At 42.6% G+C, this 22,583-nt stretch overlaps 1 protein-coding gene across 5 annotated transcripts in view; it reads right to left on the reverse strand.

The window, feature by feature from the left end:
• The window catches only part of MBNL2 (muscleblind like splicing regulator 2), a 161,723-nt gene that overhangs the window by 108,564 nt on the left and 30,576 nt on the right, over positions 1-22,583 (reverse strand). The window lies entirely within an intron of this gene.

Below are 22,583 nucleotides of genomic sequence, written 5' to 3' on the forward strand. Positions count from 1 at the left end.
AAGGTTAGTATCCCCCTCTGTGCTAAGAGCACTTGAGAATAAAGAGTGTTTGTAGTTTTCAATTCTGTATCCTAGTGCCTTAGTTCATGGCTATTAGGTCCTCAAAAAATATTTATTTTGATGCCTGGCCAGCATGGCTCAGTGGTGAGAGTCGACCTACGAACCAGGAGGTCATGGTTTGATTCCTGGTCAGGGCACATGACCGGGTTGCGGGCTCAATCCCCAGTGTGGGGCGTGCAGGAAGCAGCTGATCAATGATTCTCTCTCATCATTTATGTTTCTATTTCTCCCTCTCCCTTCCTCTCTGAAATCGATAAAAATATTTAAAAAAATAATTATTGATGATTTAAGTGCTGATTGACTCACTGACTGAAGGCATGCAAGTTAGTTTCAGGTTAGTTCAGTTTAGACTTCAGTGGACTCGAAATCTAAAATGGCTCTGTGAGTGTGGAATCTCAGAGGGAGAGTGGGTGGGTGGGAGGTAATCAACCAAAGACCTTGTATGCATATATGCATAACCCATAGACACAGAAATAGGGTTCTAAAGGCCTGGGTGGGGGTGGGGGCAGGCTGAAGAGGGTCAATGAGGGAAACAAGGGGATATATGTAATACTTTCAACAGTAAAGAATTATTTAAAAAATAAAAATAAAATGGCTCTGTTCTGTGGAATGCTGGAATTAAACATTTTCAACACAAATATATCTAGTAAATTCAGATTTCTAAAATCAGCCTATTTCATTTCTTTTATTATTTTCAAGGATTGTGAAATTATTAAAACATTAACACTTTAATATTATTGGGGTCAAGTATGAATAAAGGGCTAAATATCAGAAGTTGATCATTTTCATAAATTGTATATGTCACAAGCAACCTTAAATACTTGCCTAGCCTTGATGTTCTTCCAAAAATTGTAGAACTAAAAACTTAATGGAGACTAGAAGCATATTATTTGAAATCAGCATGTTCCAAATAAGTTCAGAGAACACTAATTCTTAAGTGATTTGTAAGTGCTCCCTAAAAAAGCAGGCCCCACAATCAGTTAAGTTTAGTTAACTCCAGGTAAACCAACCTAAACAGGCTTCCATGCAATAGGGCTTTTTCCCCCTGGCCTTGAATGAATTTCTAATAGGGAAGAGAAGCAATGGTGTCTCTCAAACTTATCTGATCATGGAATATTTATTTAGCAGGACATCTCTTGGGATGAGTGGAAAGGGCTACTTCATCCCAAGATTTCTTTTACTTATTAGTAGAAGTGTTTGAATGAGTTTTAATTGGATGTGCATTTAAGGAAATTGGCAACCTTGAAAGCTATGACACATACCTCACTTTAATTGTAAAATATTTGAGGGGACAGGCAGGCTCCTGCTTGTCTGATTGGCAGCATTGTGTTCCCAGCAGCTAACATCAAATAGCTTAACTTAGGGCATTTAAGAAGATGAGTTTAATAACCAAATTTACTCTGGGTCAGGTTTCACAGACCAGCCTGGACCTGCACCCTCATTACCTCAACCCCCACCTCTTACCCCCGTGGAGAACAAAGGATGAGGGGAGCAAGGGAAAAGGAACCCTTTCTGTGTGTGTATTCAGTGGCGCTGAGGCACTAATAATAAGGAGATGTAAAATGATGGCTTGGACACCTCTAATTTATATTTGCAAAATATTTATGGAGCCCATGAATCCTATGGACCAAGGTCCAATGGAGTTACAGGACAACAAAGACACAGGAGACACTCATTCTCAAAGGCAGCAGCATAGTCTCTGCCAAGGGTTCCCTTGTAGGAAAAGAAACAGGCAAACATGCTTAGTAGTTTGTTAATATTTTTAGTATGTTTTTTTTAACTGGTTTTATAGAGAGAGGGAGTGAGAGAGATAGAAACATTGATGAGAAAGAAACATCTATCGGCTGTCTCCTACAAGCCCCCACTGGGGATAGAGCCTGCAACCCAGGCACGTGCCCCGACCGGGAATTGAACTGGGGACGACGTTCAATCTGCTTGAGTATTCAGCCACACCGGCCTGGCATACTCAAGTATTAAACAATGCCCTCAACCCAGTCCCATGAATGGGGTATACTTTTGCTTAGATAACAAGACATTTTTTTTTTTTTCTGGGACAAATAGTTGACCATTTCTACTTACTGGGGAAATCCAACCAGAATTTAGATGGCCATACTCTATCAAGATGAACTTGCTTTGAAAAGCAGAGGAGCCAAGCTTTCTGATGGCCAGAGTCCTGTGTATGTCAAAAATGTTCCAGAAGGAAAGGAAAGGGTGTCATATTGCACCTAAATACCGTATATTGCTATCTTAACCTCCCGTAAATCCACTCTTTCTCCCAGATTGATCTCTGTTTCTAGCCTAAAGGCGATAGAGCTACTTTTATCAGAGATACCACCTCTCTTGGGCCGTCACAACCTCCATCTTCTGGAGTGGGTATAGGAAGGCAGCTGTGGGAACGAGGAAGAGAGAGCAGGTCTGAATTAGGTTAGAGGAGACCACTAAAGGAGATGGGCACTGACGGGTAAGGATGGAGACCAACTTTTAACATAGCCACCAAAGGACACGATTAAACTATATTAACACATAAACCAAAATACATGTTGGATCTATCAGACTGCAAGTTCCTGGGAGGAAGGCTGACGTGTCAGGGTTTTACTCTCTAAAATAGAAGCCACTGGGCACGTGTGGCCATTGAGCACATTAAATGTGACCAAGTGCCACAGAGGAACTAAATTTAAACATTTTATGTATTCTTAATTATTGTAAATTTAACTTAAAACTGATCCTCAATGTAGTTATTGGAAAAGTTTTAAGTGTTCTTGGACTGACTTGAGTACATGCATCTACTTTTCAGTTGCACATTTTATGAAGTCTAAATACAGATCAACTATTTCCAATCAAAATTCAGTATCCAAGTTGAGATGTGTATAAAATCAATGTGTATTTTAAAATACACAGTAATTTCAACAACTCACTGTGAAACAAAAAGAACATGAAAACATCTAATTAATATTATTTAATAGTTATTACATGGTGAACTGATAATATTTTAACAAATTGCAATAAATATTATTATTATAATTAAACTCACTTGCTTCTTTTTTAGTGCCTGAAAATTCAGAATTATCTATGTAGCTCACATTATATGTCTCTTGATGGCACTGTCTTAGGGGCTTTTGCATTTCTTCTATCAGCCAACATGGAATTCTCTGGATTGGTGGAAAGTACCCCATCCTAACAGCCAGCATTTCTAGCCCTCCTTTTGCCAAGGATCCTTCATATGACCTTGGGTAAGTCAATTTCTCTGAGATCCAGTTTCTTCATCTGTAAAATGTTTATAATAGTTCCTGTCTACATTACAAGGTTGCTGCCATGAAGGACAGATTATAGAGGAAACATAAAAGACTTTGTAAACAGTAAAGTGCTACCCAAATGCAAGGTGATGAAAGGAGGAGTTGCTCTATAAATATTTATTGAATAAATCCACTTCCAGGCTTCCTCCCTCGGCAGGAGTTCTGTGTCAATGACCAGGTGGATCAGCTCCAGCCATAGACTCTAAAAGCAGGACAGTGCCTCAGAGATCAAAGAGCTGACTGCGAGGTCCACTCGGGAGCATCCCTCATTTCTCAGACCATCTTGTTTTGCAGCCAAAAGGAACCCACAGAGAAGTTTCTCCAAGTACAAAACCCACAGTGTTACTACAAAGGCCTGAAGCCTGCTTTCTTTCTCCAGCTTCTACTAACCCAGAAATGAATGAAATACGTTTATGGCCCAAGAAATCACTCTGGGTGTGATGGATAGCCTGAATACACAGGTAGCATTGACCGAGAGCCTTCTTAGTTTGAATACATTCCTCAGTGCCCCGCGTGAGTGGAGAAGAACAGGCAGCATTTTCTAGTTCATCTGCCCAGAGAAATGTATAAATACAGATACATTTCTAATTCTCACAAAGTTCTCAACTATGCCAGCACTGGCCCTGATTACGTGTAAGGCACCGTCTATCTTTCCTAGAAGTTTCTGGAATGCGCTGGGAAGCGGGGTCTCCTGCTCACATGATTTTCTACTTTTTTTCTTTCGTTTTCTCACTTCGTTTTGACATGTGCTTCAGTGTTACTGCCAACATCCCAGTCAATCCCACTCCCACTGGCTCCTTCCGGTGTGGAAGCTAGGCGGAATTTTGAAGTGGTTGTTCCCAGTTGTTTCTCTGGCCTTGTGTCTGTGTTGGCATTCCCTTTCCTCGTCCTCTTCGGGCACTCAGCAACCTCCTGCTGTCTCCCCCTCCTGCCTTTCCAAGCCCCTCACAGAGGAGGAGGAGAAGGTCTTTCCCTTGAAGGATCAGCTGAGTCACCAGGCTGCCAAAGCCTCACCAACCTGCACCCTGAAGTGATGCTTCTGCCTGACTCCCTTCGTTTTCTTTTGATGATCACCCTATGGGCCATCTTTCCACACTGTCTGATAATTATTTTTTAATATATTTTTATTGATTTCAGAGAGGAAGGGAGAGGGAGAGCGAGACAGAAACATCATTGATGACAGAGAATCATTGATCAATTGCCTCCTGCATGCCCCACTGGGGATCAACCCCACAACCCAGGCATGTGCCCAGGATGGGGAATCAAACCATGACCTCCTGGTTCATAGATCAACACTCAACCACTGAGCCATGCCGGCTGGGCTGTCTGGTAATTATTTTTAAGTAGATATCATTATTCTCTAATTCATAAGAACTGTAAATACTGATTTTCAAATCTCTAGAGTTCAGTTTAGTGACTGGTATGCAGAATATGCTCAACAAATGTTTGTCATATGAACTCCTGATCCTCCTCCAATGAGCATTTGCATTTTCATACGGACCAGAGTCTAATTTAAAGGAATAAGGCTTCAAATAGGGGATTTCAGTATTATCCTGTAGGAAAATTCCAGCTGGTGCGACTGGCTTTTACCCTGTTGCCGCCAAGTAGGTTGGGGGTAAGGAGCTTTCCCAGGGATAAATTATTTGAACTTCAAAACCCAGAATCCTCAGCCCAGCGATTCTCAAACAGCGGCAGCAGCCACCCCTGGAGCCTGTTAGAAGTGCAGGTTCTCAGGTTCCTGCTCAGAGGTCCTGAGTCAGAACCTGGAGGTGGGGCCCAGCAATCTGTTTTAACAAGCTCTGCAGGGTGTGCCTCTGAAGCAAGCTCAAGTCTGAGAACCACTGTAGCAAGCATTTCTTGCCGCCCTCCTGTGGGCCAGGCATCCTGCTGGCTGCTCGGGGAACAAAGATGTCTGTCCCGAGTTAATCACAGGGTCTCGGGTTCACTGATTCTCACAGAAACAATTACAGGAAGGCAGGCTGGGGGCTTCCCCCCCCATGGCTATGTTTCTAATCAATAAAAACAAACAAAACACAGCTAGACTAAACAGAAAACACCTGAGAGATATGTCCCAGATAAGACCTCATTCTATGAGAATGAAAAACCAGGCCGACTCACGGCCTGCAGACTTTGTTCAGGCGGTTGGTGGGGGTGCATGGGGCTTTGTTTATAGGACTTGGTCTGAGGGAGGACTGTATTAGGGGGCCTGGTGGTCCCTGCTGACCAGCTGCTGCGTTTCCAGGACCTTTTGCTAGAAGTCTTTACAGAAGGGCTGCTTTGTAGCACCCACACTCCCAGACAGCACCAGCTAGAACAAATACCAAGGTTCGCTGTGGGGCTCATCTTCAAAGCAAAGGCAAGGCTGAAGTTCAAGGATAAAGAAACAAGGCTCTTGTTGTGTTTCCTGAAATGCCAAAGGCCTCGCCATTCAACTTCACAAAATAATCAATCCCAAGCTATTTTTAGGGTCTTTACTTACACGACACTTCATTTTTCAAAAATATATTAAAGAACTGGCCTAGGTGTTAGATTTTCAGACATCTGTGACATTTGACTGTAGAAAGGAATTTTGCTGCTCGCGTTCTTTCGCAGCCGCTCCGTGATGCAGCCTGGAGAGCTTGGAAAGCTGGGCCTTTCATTCTGCAACCGAGGAGGCCACCTCCCTTCAATCTACACCTCGCAGACAAGCCCGGGCTGTGGGCCCCAGGTGTCCTTGCCTTGCCAACGCTTTGTAGCTAGTTTGTACATTTCTGAGGGGGGAAACATCAATCATGTCCGATCTTGAGACTGAGATTGTTCAACATTTAAGACTGCCTCAAGGAAAATAGTTTTGCAGCACACGGCTCCTCCGGTTCACTCCCGGGCATCTATGGTATTTTAGCTGTCTGCCAGACAGCGGCCTCCTAGGAGCTGATTAAAGGGTCCTTGCAAAACAAACTGACTTCTGAGTCAGACAGTCAAGGACTCATTATCCATTAAGTAACTTATGAGATGCCTTTAATTTTATTTTGCATAAATCGAATTAAAATAAAGAAGCTATGTCTCCTTGGGTTTCCTACTTCTAATTTTGAGAATTGTTGTGTTTCCTATGTTTGACTTAAAAATTCTTAAAATATGCTTCTTTAAAAAGGATTTTTTTTCCCCTTCCTGTGAGTGGTTTCATGTTTGAGCATCCCACCTCTATTTCTGGAGCTTATATGAAAATAGCTCTCAACGTGCTCTTTCCCTTGATCAATGAACGACTGGGCCGCATCCTGCGCCTATCAGATGCAGACGCCTGGGCTGGAGAGGGACCCAGAGGAGCCGCGGCTAGAGTACGTACTGGGCTGAGAGCCACTTGACCTCCAAGAGTGGGTGTAATCCTGCCCTGTAATCACAGCCACTGAGCAGAGGTTCCTCACGGGGTCTTATCCCCGGGAAGCCCAATGGACCAATAAAAGTGCAGAAATGAGAAAGGTCCCCCTTGCGAAAGAAATAAAGAACCTAACTGACTTTTCGAAGAATGAGAGTGAAGGGAGCAGCAAAACTGATTGTCCTTAAAAAGATTTTTCTTCCTAAACACCTTTAAATGGGATTCTTTTTTAATTTATTGAATGTAAATGTAATGGTGCTTTTAAACTTCTGCAGGGTTGAGGGGTAAGAACCAGTTTTTCTGCCCTGATTCTAGTCATTCCTCTCCCCTGAATAGCTGTGTAATGTCACGTAAGCTCTCTCAGCTTGTTTCCCTGTGTGAAATTGAGGGGATTAAAAAATACCTAAGCCATAAATATACGCACTGCAACTAAAATACATTTGGTCATATGAGCACTCTGTATGGTATCTAAGTCTTATCAGCCTTAAATAAGGCATCCTTACATCTATGTGCATGAACACACACACATACACACAGCAGGTGGAAATAACATCTACTCACTGAAAGTATACATTCCTATAAAGTGAATCAAGTGTACGTGAAAGAAAGTAGAAGTGCTTCCTAGACTATTAGACAAACCTTTGATATTTGCTCTTGTAAGACTATTTGCAAATCTACATTCATCCAAAGCCAGGAAAGAACCAGTAGAGTATGATATCTCTATTCTGCGTGGCACCTGACCATACTTTCAAATGCATTTCCATAGGCGAAATTAACCCAGATACCCAAGGTCACCTGGTGAGTCAGAGAAGCCAATGTTTATGACAACAGTAATAAACAGAGGAATTCCCAACTAAACTTTTCCCCTTGTATCTTGTAACTTAAAGCACAAGTGAAAAATTCATAAAATCAGGGCTCATGTGAACACATGACATTTTCCAGTCCATTTTCATGGCGGTTTCCAGGAATGGGCAGAGAAAGAAATCCCATCTTCGGTTAGAAGAGGAGAAATTTCTAAATGTACTCCTGAAACTACAACCAGATATAATCTATTCAACACATATTTGTATTCAAATTATGTTTCCCCCTGCATCTGTGTTTTCTATGCAAACATTTATAATGCAGTTAGGAGCCGCTCTTATTAGCATCAAAGCAATCGTATTAGTTGCCATTTAAGACTGACGGCACTTACCGGTTTCCTGGATGCCCAGGGCCCGGGGGCTGCAGCCGGAGAGAACGGGTATCGAGCTGCAGGCTGCAGTCTAGCCCTGAATTCCCAGAGAAGTCTTTGTCAGAACCTCCACTTCCTTCTCTGGCTGCAGGCTCTGGTGAACAGGCATGCTTTGCCACTGACCTTTTCCCTTTTCTTTCTCTTCCATTACCACCAGTGGAATAGCTACTTCATCTGCCTGTACACCAACCATGCTAATACCCTCTTTTTGGACAAGATTTTTGTAATGTAACTTCTATGACCATGAAATGAAAATACCAAATAATGTAAACATGTACACATTTTTAAAAAATTCAATATATTGCCATAACTGAACTATAACTATGATATCAAAGGAAGTAACTTTTTATAAAATAAACTAGTGGCCCGGTGCACAAAATTTGTTCACGTTAATAGGGAATTAATTAGAGGAAATATTTTAATATTGTTATTTGCCCTTTCTCTATAATAGAAGTGTCAGAGATGAAAGAAAATTAGTAAAATGTATATGAAAAACTTCCTCCTGTCAGAATCTGGGGCGCGCCAAGGGACCCAGATTCAAGTCCCCACCCACCTGCGCGTGCCTCAAAATCGCGTGAGACCCAGACCCGGCCAGCCCCACCCCCATTGGGCGAGATCCAGACCCAGCTGGCTCTACCACCGTCAAGCCCCACCTGGGGGCGGGGGGTGGTGAGGGTGCAGCCTCAGGTCCTCTGTCAAGCACCGCTGGGTGAGGGTGTGCAGCTTCAGGGTCCCCAGTGCATGGCCTGAGGTCCCCCCACCCAGCACCAGGGCAGGGGGCGTGGCCTGAGGCCCCCCAGCCTGGCGCCGGGGCAGGGAGCGCAGCCTTAAGTCCCCTGGCCCGGGACGGAGGGCATGGCCTGAGGTCCCCCGGCCCGGCGCCGAGGTGGGGTATGCAGCCTGAGGTCCCTGGCCCTGGCCCGGCGCCACGCAGCCTCAGGTCCCTGCTGATCACTCATTATGGGAACCCCGCCTCCACTGTGGGTGCAGCTGTCTTGTATTATGGGAAACCCACCTCCACTCTGGGCACAGCCATCTTGTGATGGCATGAAGGTTAATTTGCATATTACCTCTTTATTATATGGGATGATGTGCATTTTAGAATTTTAATATTCAGTATTAAAGTATATCATAAGACAGAATGAAGTGGTTAGACACTCACACCTACATATATGTAGCTTATTTGGAATAGGACAGACACAAATGCAGACCGACATAGGTATAAGTGATGTGGCTTTTCAAAATGCCAAACAATTTATGTTAAGGTTCCTAACAAGGTAAAGAATAATGTTGCCTCAATTTATACAGTTTTGGCATTCTTGAAAAAAATGAGTTATATTAAGATTGTCCAAAAATGCAAAATAAATTTTAAAACCACTTGGTGCAAATATATAAAACAGAGTTAAGATCTTGACCCAGATCACTATGAACAGGATTTTTATCTATGTGCATGTCTATCAGAACATGCAAAAGTCATGAGATACAACCTGGTTCCTAACTCTGAGGAAGTCATATCCATTGCAAGATATCAAAATCGTTACTCCTGCCTGTTACATTCCAGAGACGCTCCCTAGTCATTTGGACAATGGGGGGAAATGCTCCTTTGAATTTCCAAAGTTCTCTTTAGGGGGTGATATTGTCCCCATTGATAATAATGTTGTAGGGTCTTAGGCTACCTAAGTACAACTTAAGTAGATGGGTATAAAATATGAGGATCACTAGTACGGTAGATGTTGGGGAGCACCAGAGAGACATAGACAAGACCCCACCTGGAGAAGCTCTCTTTGGTGGCCCCACCAGGGGTTCACTAGAATCAGAAGAACTCACAGGTGGTGAAATCGGTCAGCAAGTATAGCAATGGTCCAGGCAATAAAGAATAATCTGGGCTGAAAATTATATTTCAGTGGTGGGAAGGAGAAGGCAATTCAGATCATGGCTGGGATAAATTCATTAAAAATGAATAATCTTGGTGGACTGGGAATGTGGAGAGCAGGGAAGAGATTAGTCAAAGAGGACTTCAAAATTTGGACCCTGTGCGGGCAGAGAGATACTGATGCTCTGCCCGGGAGAAAGGGTGCCAGCAAGTAGAAGCCCATTAGAAATGGGGACATAGAGGTTGTGGCCATGGATACACAGCTAAAACCACAGAACGGCTAAAGTGAGTGTGAGAGAAAGAGAGACATATTAAGATTTTATATCTATAGCTACATTGATGTATGTATCTAGGAGAACAAAGAGAAAGCCTTGAACAGGGCCAAGGACAGTTCATTCAGTTACTTAGAGCTGACAGAAAAGAGAGGAGCAATCGAAACCACAGGAAGAAATGAGAGACAAAAGATCCTCTGAATATTGCAATGTTAAGGGTGCCAGGAGAGAAGTTTAGAGTTCCAAGATGGAGGGACTAGCCAAAAAAGCCCGTTGCCACAGACCAGTGACATGTAGATGATTGACAATTGGTAGTGGCTAGAGGTCATAACCAGGTCACACTGCTGGCCTTCCCAGAGTGGGGAGGAGGGTGTGGAGAGCATCGGGAGCTCTAGGGGGTATTTGGTGCTGCGAGAACACAAGCAGCAACAAGGACAGTTCTGAACTCCTCGTGTTTTGTGGTCAGATGGGCACTGATGACCTGTGCATTCCTGGAGAGTGACCCTCTGGACCTTGAGGCCTGCTCACAGAGCTGGAAGGGTGTGCTGTGTGAAGCACCCAGGAGAGTAGGGGAGTGCGTGCTTCTCCCACCACTTCCTGCCTTCCCTTTCTTTTCTGAATGGAAGGAGAGAAACACAGCAGAAGCCTGGGGAAAGGGCAGGATGGCGGGGTGGGCCAGAGAGCTGGAATTGACCAGTCGAGGCATCCAAAGGAATGGGAGGGACAAGACTCCTGACTTCCTTTCTCCTTGTTCACTCGGCCTTTCCAAGAAATAAAATGCCATTTTCAGATATGGGGCCGAGAGAAGGTGGGAAGTGAGGGAGGCAGCCCGATTTCCAGCTGAGAGCAGGACATGGAATGGGACAGCTTTTGACTAGTGGCCCCTACTGTCTCAGTCAGGTAGAGGTTCCACCTGCTGAGACAGGCACAGGGAGTCTGGGGACGTACAGAGAGCTCCCGAAGTTGAGGATGGCCCCTCTTGTCAGTCGAATAAGAGACTGAGAGAGAAAGCCAGGGAATGTCAAGTGGCCCAGGAGGCACAACCTCAATGAAATTTCATGATCTTGTTCTGAAATGAGCAACTACAGTTTCCTTGCTTTCTCCTTGTACCCTCTCGAGCTGAGAACAGGGGCAGAGGAAAAAATGCTGCCAATTTCAAAGGTCAAGGCCTTAGGGATGAGACAATTTAAAACAAGAGAGGCCTGAGTTATAACAAGAGTACAGGCAATGGAGATTGGAGGTGAGGAGGTGAGGGAAAGGGCTCTTCTCTCCTTGTGGAAATGGTATCTGTTATCATATAATTGCTTCTAAGTGTATCATAAAGTACCTTAATGTGTGCATGTGGCAAGTGTAGCATGATCTCAGAAGTGGGCATGGCTAGCATCCCCAACCAAGAGGGACTGGGTCAGTCGTGGACTCAGCGTGTAATAATCACATGTGCTTTTCAAATGAGTGAAGAGCCAGCGGCTTCCCTTAGATTAGAATGAGCAGCTGCATAGAAGGTGCCAAAGGAAGTACACACATCTCAGTGAGAGGGAAAGGCTGGCGCTGGAGGAAGCGCGTATGTAGAGCTGTCTGATAGATCCCTGGGATGACAGACAAACCTGGGGTTAGCGTCTCTAATGGCAAGAGAAGCCCCAGTGCTTGCTTAGAACAAACATTTAGTGAGAAACCTGGGCATAATGTTTTTGAGGTGAAAGGTAATAAAGATGAGAGCGATCAGAGTTTCTGCCAGGTGGCCAGTGTTAATTAGAGGAGGAGGCAGCCAGCATCTCTGTGGATGGCGAATGTGGAGCAGAGAGGGAAGGGCAAGAACACAAATCCACCCGGCTGCTGGCTCACCATTCTTTCCTCCAGTCTTATGGCTTTAAACCCAACAGACAGTGACGATTCCCAAGTTGGAATCCTTTTTCCGTCTCTGTCACCTCTTCTCCCTCCATCTCTCTCTTTGGTGGCCTACATCTGATACATTCGGAAATTCCATTGGCTCTACCTTTCTAATAGATCCAGAGCCAATGGAATTTAAACTGCTGCCACCTGAATTTAAACCACCATTATCTCACCTGGGTTCATTCAATAACCCCCTAACCCCATCTCTCCTGCTTCTGCCCCTGCCCCCTGCGGTCCTGTCTCACCACATTATACTGAAAGATCCTTTGGAGATGTAGTCAGATCATATCACTTCCTGCCCAGGTACTTCCAATGGCTCCCAGCTCCTGAGTGTGAAAGCCAAGAGCCTTAGCATCGCTCATACTGGCCTCCATCATTAGCCCCATACCTTCCCCACCTCCTTTCTCCTGTTCACTCCCCTCAGGCATCCTTGCCTTGGGCTGGTTCTTGAGCAGCCACAAATGTGCTTGCCTCAGGGCTTTGACCTTACTGTTCTCTCTGCTAAGAATGTGCCTCTCCCAGATAGTCACAGGCTCAGATGACAGTCCACCGGGAGGCCTTTCCTGATGCAATATTGCATCAGTCCTACCTCCTCACTCTGCCTCCCCCCACCCCCCACCCCGCTTTATTTCCCTACAAATTCCTTATTATTTGACACTCACGTATTTATTTATCTTATCATTTTTCTCCTCCAAAGGCAATGCAATACCTGCGATGGCAGGGTCTGTGTTCCTGACACCCAATGCAACACCAAAACTTCAGGACATAGTAAGCACGCAATAAATATTTGCTGAGTGATGAATGGATGAATGAACAAATGAATGAATGAATATACCACACAGCTCATAGTTTCTGCCTGAATTTATGATTTGCTTTGTTCCATCTTCATGATGTGATTTGAACTATTTCTCAACCATTGTCATTCTTGCTATTGTTTCAGTACTCGGGGACTTGACTTCTTAGATTTAGAATAGAGGGGGTACAACAGTTTCTAAGGCCACTTTAGCCCTTAAATGTCTGTGATTGTACAGTGATTGGCAAGGCTGACTTAAGAAGAAAATGTATTTTTAGGAACTCTTCTGGAAATCTTATCAGCTCGGCTGGGTTTGGCCTAGATTTGTTAGCAGGCCGTTTGAGTTGTGGGATCAAACAGGAGCATCTGTTTGGGGGTGAAGGGGGTCTTTGTGTTCCTGTTCCAGAGTCTAGAACTGAAGGGACATCCAGGTGGGATGGAGAGGTGGTGGGGTTCTGCACTCAGCAACCAGGAAGAGCAGGCGTAGGATGCCTAAGCCCCAGGCTGTGACAAGGACCCAGATCTAGGGTCTTGGTACTCAGAGGATTAATTCATCTTCTTGACATTGTCTCTGCTACTAGAACAGCACACAGCGTGCTGCTGTGCACCGAGAGCTCACCAACACCCCCTAAGCCCGTCTTCGTGGTGAGGTGGTGGGAGTGACTGTGGTTTCAGTCTCAAACTTTCTGAATGCATGCCAGCAATCCTGGCTCCCGAAGGATGTCAGCAGCACAGCTCGCTGAGAGTGGATGTGAGCATTGTCCTTCATAAGCCTGGGATCCAAGAGGGCCCATCCCTGGCCCTGGTATTCTCTAGCAATGGAAGGCCCAGTTTTTGAGCCACACAGACTTTCAACACAGCTTACCTCGTGGGGTTAACATTTCTGAGAGAGAGAGAGAGAGAGAGAGAGAGAGAGAGAGAGAGAGAACAGGTCTTCTGCCTGTCCCTGGAGGCAGTGGCTATTGCTAGGTTCCTTCTTAAGGTTTGTAATCCAGCGGATGACTACATCCCAGAGAGGTTCTGCTGGGGAGAACCTCACCCCACTCGCTATGCAGAACACATTATGCTGGCATGGAACCAGATATGGGGCATGTGGATTGGATGTTCCAAGGGTTCAGAAGACCCCAGAAGGATACAGAATGCTGTTTGTTTGTTTGTTTGAACACAGTAGGAAAGACACCAACAGGGTCAGACATGTAGGCGGTTGTATTTCATTAACACTTAACATAAAAAGTTCCCTGTAGGGCACCATTAGATTTCAGCAGAAAAAGTAGAACCCAGGACTTCAGTATCGGGGAGAGATCAATCGATTAAATCAGGATATTTATTTTGTTGTCATTTCAATCACCCTAGAAATTTTTAAAAAAATCAATTTCCTGCCACACTTTTATAATCGCCATTGACAAAGAACGACTCAAGCCCCAAGTAGAAAGCAGGCTACTGAAATGAGTCTGAGTCAACAATTCCTCTTATCTTTCAGGAAATTGAGTTAACTGCTAGAATCGAAATCAACAAGTATTTATTGCACTTAAAACCCGGAGCTCTAAGTAATAAAAAAGGATGAACCTGGCAAGAAAGTGTATATTCTATCAAAACGTAAGACACTGATACCCGGGATATTAGTAGCATGAGTGCTAATTGCTGAACGCAAGTAACATCCTTGCTCGACTTATTAAGTCAAACTCCCCCTCCCATTCCTTCCTCATGCCCAGCACAGCTTCTTTTGTTGCCTCTCTGCCCAGACAGGGCTCTCCTCAGAGGCTAATCACCACTCGGCTCTGCTTCCCTGCTGCCACCAGTTGTCATTATTTCTAGGCAACATTACCCTGAGCTGTGTCACCATGGCAACAGTGGGTCACCACTTGGAGGAGTGCAACAGGGAAACTGGGGGAAAGGGAAAGGAACAGTCACGGTCTGAACCACTCCTGGTCACAAGCAACTTCTGAGGTGGCTTCTTCCCATTTTATGGAAGGGGAAACTGAGGCACAGACCAAAATGTGAAACCTGACAACCACACCCTACACCTGGGGCTGTGCTCCCTTTGAAAGGAACATTTCAACAAGTGTCCAGGGTGAGGCAAACAAACAAGCAAGCAGATACACAACGGAGAGGGTGGGGGCTTTGGTATGATGTAGATGAACCAAGAAATCTTTAGACATCTGCTTTAATGTACTAAACGCTGCTCTCTTAACTACGTTTTGCATATTTTCCAACTCTACAATTCTTCCTTAAATGTAAGTAGTTTTGCTTTCCCAGCTCCATTGACCTGTGAACTTCACTCAGTTCCTTAATTCTCCCCTCCCAACTGCATTTCTGTCAAAAACATATCCATTTTCCTTTAAGTGTTTTGTAAGAGGCATACTGCTGACTCGGAAAATTAATAACCTGGCATAACCTGCGATACCACCCTCACAACAGGCTCTCAAGTTACTTGTTCATTATTTTCCAAAATGATTTTATCACCTGCGTTCCCATGTGCATACTTCAATTGCTCTTGTAATGCTGCTATTCCTCAAACTGGTCTGACCTCCTTCTCTCAGAGAACCAATAGCTTTGAATCAAATCAAATCTGACAAGATCAAATAAGAGAGGAAAAAAGGTAGAGTCTGAACAATACCTTCTCTGGTATGCAGATCATCCCAGGGCTACCTACTTAGACTCTTTGCATGTTCCAGTAACACCCCTCCCCCCATTTTTGTCATTAACACTTTGTCTGAAAAAGCAACTTGACCATGTGGTTACTCTTCTACATCTACAACATTATTTTGCTAATGTAGTCGCTTTTTAACTAGGGATGGAATGCAAAATAATTTTTGTTATTACAATGACACTCTGTGTACAGTTGTCAATGAAGTTTTGCTTATTGAGATGGGTCTTCTTGGTAGTCATCAAGGACTTCCTTAGGATTGAACAAAGGTGTGCTTTTCAATGAGAAGTGGATGGCTTACTTAAACCCACACTGGGCAGTTAAGAGCCACAGCTCATGCAACCATGTGCCCTTGATCAAGCCATATAAGTAGAAATTTCCATTGTCCCACCTACACTAGGTTGTTGCCAGGGCTACTGACACCTGTCAATGAAAGAACTGGGAAGACTTAAGGAAGAACACCAGTGTAGGGCATTTCATTTCCGGGGTCCTTACCGCACCATGGGAGAGGGTTGCGATATCGATGGTGGACATTTTGGTGAAGGCCACTCTGATAACCTCGGCAACATTTGGCAGACACGATCCTGTCTGCATCACTTTTTCCAGCAAGAATGACTCAGCAGCAGCAAATATTTATTAAGCCTGGCTGTGAGTTCTTCACTGTTCTAGTTGCTATAACCAATTCCCCGTCAACTCTGCTGACAGACATTCTGAGGCTTCCTCTAGCTTCTCAAGTAGCAGTTACAATATTTCCAAAGAAAACTGATAATAAAGATCCATGACCCCAAGCCAATACTTTTTAAGTCGTATCCGTCTTAAGCAATGCATTAGGCTTCCCCAGTGGTTTCTTTCAGAAAGAGAGGCGCTTTGGTTTGAAGAGTCAGAAAGAAATGGGTTGCTTGCACATGTAAGTCCAGGGGTCCATTATGGATGCTGCCTAGGTAATTGGCTCAGCTCTTCTCATCCTCCATCAAAAACATATTTAGCTCATTAGGTCACAGGCAGTTTCTTAAAAGAAAGGGCATTTCGTTTTTAAAGTGTGAAAGCAAAGTAAGGCCTTCTGAAATACACTTGACTGCTCTTTGGGAACAGCCTAATTGTCAGCAAACGGGTCGGGCTGAGATATAGAAGAGCTGATTGTTAGTTTCTGCAGTCACATGCTAGTCAGGAGCTTTGGGGTAAGCCACAATCCCTCTCTAGGCCTCAGTTTATCCAACCAGAAAAAGAATATGCTGCTGCCCTGGCTGGTGTGGATCAGTGGTTAGAGTGTCAGTCTGTGCGCCAAAGGGTCACGGATTCAATTCCCGGTCAAGGGCATGTACCTGGGTTGCAGGTTTGATCCCTGGCCCTGGTCAGTCAGGACACATGTGGGAGGCAACCAATCGGTGTGTCTCTTTCACATCGATGTCTGTCTGTCTCCCTCCCCGCTCCCCACCCCCACCCTCCTTCCCTTCCACTCTCTCAAAGAGTCAATGGAAAAATAATATCCTCAGGTGAGGATTAACAAAACAAAACAAAAAACCATGCTGGACCAAGCAGTGGTTTTTGAACACAGGTGTGAGTAGCTACATGGCCAAAGGTAAACATAGTGTAGCCTAAGAAAGAATCAATTTTACTTAACCCTTTGCACTCGCTTGCTTTTTTCTCGATTCTTTTATTCTACTCGGGATTTAATTTTTTAAATACCCCAGATTTTACAAAGTGCGGCAGTAGAATAAAAAACTAGAATTTCTTTTCATACAAACTTATTTATTTGGATTTTTTTATATTTCAAATTATTGATACATTCAAAGAGTAATTTTAATCTCGACATCCGAGTGCAAAAGGTTAAAAAGTGGTTGAGGTAAAAGAGAAAGTCAAATCACTGCTGGTGTAAGTAATTTTAAATTTTTTATATTAAAGCAAATCTACATAATGGAGTAGAAGGCAGGAGTTAGAAGACTTTAAATAAATAGATACTTCTGTCAGTTCTTCTAAGCCTCAGGAGACCAACTCCTCTCTCCTCTGCTATTAGGATGCCTCAGTGGAAAGGAAAACGCGAGAAATCCTAAGCAACAGAGTCTCCAGGGCCACTTCTGCCTCGGACATGGTAGGAACCATGTTTCTTGCCTAGCAGCGAGAGGGATCTCTAGGGAGACACCTGTGACCCATTGGGGTTCGGTTTGTTACCCTGCAGCAGAAACACCAAGTTCATTAAAACTAAAGATTTCATCTGAACCACTAATCTTCCTCAGAGAAGAAAATGGTGTTTCTCCAGACCTCGGAGATGCCTAAAATAATCATGGAGGCGTACTCTGGATTTAGTGTCACCATCGGGACTGGGAAATCTAATATACTGATTTATTTACTACAGTATCAGGGGCAGCCAAGAGTACCTGGACTGTTCATGCCACTGAGAAGTAGCATCCATTGGGATTTAGCTGTGTTTGCTCACATTTGACAAGAGTCAAACTTGCTTTATGAAATCTATCAAATTACTTATTTTCTAAAGGAATCTATACTATGACTGAGGATAAGGCAGTAATTAAAAAGCAGGTTTGGAATGGTAGATCATCTTATATCCCTACAACTATAAGACACAAATGTAAAAGTAGGGGAAACTGGATTTAAGATTCAAAGAAGTCAAAATGCAAGTTCAAGTCAAATGTTTAGACTAAAAAAATATTTTTAAAAGAGGCAAATGCTTTTCAGAGGGCATTTTAAAGTTAAGTTAGAGAAAGAGTGGTAGAATAAGTTAATAACATTCTTTTTTGTTTTAATTTAAACCTTTACAACAAAAATTTTCGTGATGCTCTGGCCAGTGTGACTCAGTTGAGTGAGCATGGTCTCTGTACACCAAAAGTTTGCCGGGTTTATTCCCAGTCAGGGCACATGCCCAGTAGGGCTTGATTCCTAGTAGGGGACATGCAGGAGCAGCCGATCAATGTTTTTCTGACATTGATGTCTCTCTCTCTCTCTCTCTCTCTCTCTCTCAAATCAATAAAAATATTTTTTAAAATGTTCATGAGGTATTCCTAAACTATTGTTAAATGCTTTCCTTTTCATCATAATGTAACAAAATCCTCCATCATGTTTCAAGTGTACATTTTCTACAATGTACACTTCCAAAGAACACTATATGATAATTCCTATAATAAGTGTTATAATAACTATGGTGTTACTATAAAAAGAAAACATTGTGTATCACTATTTTATTAAGGGAGGATTAGCTAATGACATTTTTAATGAGTGAAAACTAGTAAACTGGAAACAAGTTTAATTTCTCTGCATTTATCAAAACAGCTCCAAACTTTCTCTAACTGAGAAATCTTGATAAGGATACAAGAAACTGGAAAGGTGGAGAGGGAGGGCCTCTGGTAATAAATGAACAAAATGTACAATTAGTATTTGTTTTTATTCAAGTGTCACAGATGTTTCTATTTCAGAGGATCAAGTTTTGACTCATAAGCATATAATTAGAATGTAATAAGAACTTAATAAGTATATAACTTTTCATTTGATATCACTTAATCAAGCTGTGAACATCTTTGGGTACAATTATGTGAACAGAACTATGCATCTCTAATAAGTCTGAGCTGAGATTCTATAGGGTTGGGAGTAGACTTTTTCATTTCTTTGCTTTAAGCACATGGTTCAATATTTGTTGAGTAGATAAATGGATGGATGGATGGATGGATGGATGGATGGATGGATGGATGGATGAGACAGCAAAAAAAATAGATGTTTCTTTTTATTTTAAATTTATATGTCAAAGTTATACTTTTTATGAAGTAGGAAACTTATGTACAATCAGTCTAAACTTTGTTTTTAATATCATAAAACTAATATTTATGAGATACTTAAGTGTCTTAAATTTCAGTTAGCAAGATGAAAAATCTACTGCTGGTTGCTATGATTAGTTTGAACACATTCATGGCAGGATATAAAATATAGAATAATCATTTATTTTTGAGTATTTTGAAAAGATCAGTTGTTTAAAATTTTCAAAAAGTCATGAAATGGTGCAGCCAACACATTAATATGTAAGAGAAATATATGGCATAACTATTGGAAAAGAGGAGAAAATGCTATCATTATCATCAGATGATATGATTATATTCCCAGAAAATTCAACAGAATTAAATTTATTTCTCACAAGATAAAAGTGAGTTCTGTTAAGCTGTCAGAAATAAGGTAACTAAATGAAGTTAAATGGAACCAATAGTTTTCTTGTTCTCTAGCAATAATCAGAGAGAATGTGTAATAGAAAAATATATCATTCATAATAGCTACATAAAACATAAAACAATTGGGAATAATGCTGACTGAAAATGTATTCAGACAGACATAAAAATTAACAACCTTTATCTGGAGGTATACACTAATATTGGAACAAAAATGAGGGATATTTCTAGATTAGCATTCTTATCATTTAAAAACATTATGTCTTACTATATTATTTTTATTAAATTAATTCATAGATCAAGCACAATTTAATAAAAGCTCAAAGGAGGATTTTTTTTGTTGTTGTAGGAGGTTGTTATTAGTATGGGAAAGAACTTTAAGAAATAGATGAGGACAGAACATAAATTTCTGAAAAAGAATTACAATATATGGAATTGGCCTTAGTAGATGGATACATATACTATTAATTTAAAACAATTAATACAGTTTGTTTTTGCTAAAGGAATAGAGAGATAAATCAATGGAATTGATTACAAGTATTTTGAGAGAGGTCCCAGAATACCTAAGAACTTAAGATCCAAGATAGTAAGTACTACAATGGAGAAAGGATGCCTTGTTTAGAATAGTTAGAAAGATAGAGAATAAATTAATTTCTAAACTCAATTTTCACTATTCCCTCAAATAAATTCCATACTGATTTGATTAAAAAGATAAACCACAAAGGACAAAAAGATATAGATGAATCTTTCATTGATAACAGGCATGCAAGTCTTACTAAGAATAAAAAAACAATGCAAACAAAGAACAAAATGGAAAATTATTATTATAGTAGAGGCTCGGTGCATGAATTCATGCATGGGTGGGGTCCAGCAGGCCTGCCCCATGGGGATGCTGGGGGCCGATCGGGGGCGGGGCCAGCCAGGGGGAGGGGCGATTGGGGCCTGGATCAGGCTGGTTGGCTGCCGCAGTGCATGTCATAGCCACTAGTAGTTCTGGTCATTCTGCTATTCCGGTCGCTGGGCAGATAGATAGATAGATAGATAGATAGATAGATAGATAGATAGATTTAATCCTCACCTGAGGATATGTTTTTATTGATGTTAGAGAGAGAGGAAGGGAGGGAGAGAGAGAAACGTCAATGTGAGGTAGAAACATTAATCAGTTGCTCCTGCACATATCCTGACTAGGGATTAAACCAGCAACCTAGGCATGTGCCCTGACCGGGAATCGAACCCACAACCTTTTCATTGTATGGGATGATGCTCTAATGGTTGAGCTACAGGGCCAGGGCAAAATGTCAATTGTGTTTAATGGCTTCAATATGTATTAACTACAAACTTCTGAATTCTTTCTATGATGCCAACTTGAGCACAAGCAGCTAACTTCCCCCACTAATTCCCCAGTGATATAACTAAGGACTGATAAAAAAAATATGGAAAAAGAAAGCTTTAAGCAGTGTTAGAAACAAGGGAAATGTGTCAGTCACATGTGTTTAAAGTCTCTGTGCTACTACTGGTTATACTGAAAAACCCCAAATTTTGTCCAGTAGCTACATTAAACTGTAAACCAACAGTTCAATGATTTATCTCCCTTGTATCCTGGAAATAGCAACAGTAAGGAGGTTTAGGTGAGTTGTATACTTGGCTTCCAGGCTGAGCAAAGGGAAAGTTTGGTAGAGAGAAGTAACCTCTAGGACAAGAAATGAGTAGAGATGACATATCCCTCCTGGGTACCCATAGCCAGAACTCACTTTACACCACACCGAAGCTGCTGCACCACTGAACTCAATCAAATTTACACCCAAGAATCTTCTACTTACTATTTGAGGAGAGGATTCTACACATAAACAGCAAATGAGGAGCTATAAAAAGATTTCTGTGCCCTGTCTTGGATAAAAAGAACTAAGCCTGGGCAGACTTCTGCATTCATGATGAATGAATGAATGAATGAATGAATGAAAACCTAACAGCAAATGAAAAGCTAGATATGCAACAAGGATCCCATATGAGAGCAATGGAAAGATCATGCAAACGAAAGAGGGTCAAGATGGAGAGCTCAAGGTTCATCACTTAAAAAGTGAAGAAATATTAAGACCACATCTTGTTCTGTGTTTTCAGTGAAGTGCAGGAAAGCTCATCCTTTCTCCATGAGCTCATGAAATCGGAAAGGAAAGATGATAAGAAAACACAATAGACTAAATTGCAAAGGGACTGAGAGAGAGAGCTGGAAATAAAGGTGGCAGTGGTTGAGGTAAGGAAGGAATGTGAAGAAATCAACATTTCAATAGAATTAGAATCTGAACCTTATGCAGTAAAGCACTGTCAGTGTACCAAATGGAATCAATGAGGTTGAGAATATACTTGAGACATATTTACACAATAGAGAGAAAAAGGGAAAAGAGATTAAAATGAGTAGAGGACTATTGAGAGATACGAAGGTCATAAAACAAAGATCCAACCTAAGAATTATTAATGCCCCTGGAAAGAATTCTATCTAATAAAAGAGTAATATGCAAGTTGATTGTCACCACAACACACAAGATGGCTGCTCCAATGTGGTCAAAGATGGCTGCCCCCATGTGGACACAAGATGGCCACCATAAGATGGCCAGCAGGGGAGGAAAGTTGGGAGGGACCAGGCCTGCAAGGGAGGGCAGTTGGGGGCAATCAAGCTTGCAGGGAAGGGCAGTTGGGAGGGACCAGGGCCTGCAGGGGAGGGCAGTTAGGGGTAATCAGGCTGGCAGGGGAGCAGTTAGGCATCAATCAACAGGTTAGGGGGTGATCAGGCTGGCAGGCAGAAGTGGTTAGGGGCAATCAGGAAGGCAGGCAGGTGAGCAGTTGGGAGCCAGCAGTCCCGGTAGGATCGGGCCTAAACAGGCAGTCGGACATCCCTCAAGGGGTCCCAGATTGGAGAGGGTGCAGGCTGGGCAGAGGGACACACACCCCATGCATTAATTTCATGCACCGGGCCTCTAGTAAATAAATAAAAGCACAAATGAAATAGAAACA

This window comes from Cnephaeus nilssonii, assembly GCF_951640355.1.
Source record: "Cnephaeus nilssonii genome assembly, chromosome: 8".
Taxonomy (NCBI): domain Eukaryota; kingdom Metazoa; phylum Chordata; class Mammalia; order Chiroptera; family Vespertilionidae; genus Cnephaeus; species Cnephaeus nilssonii.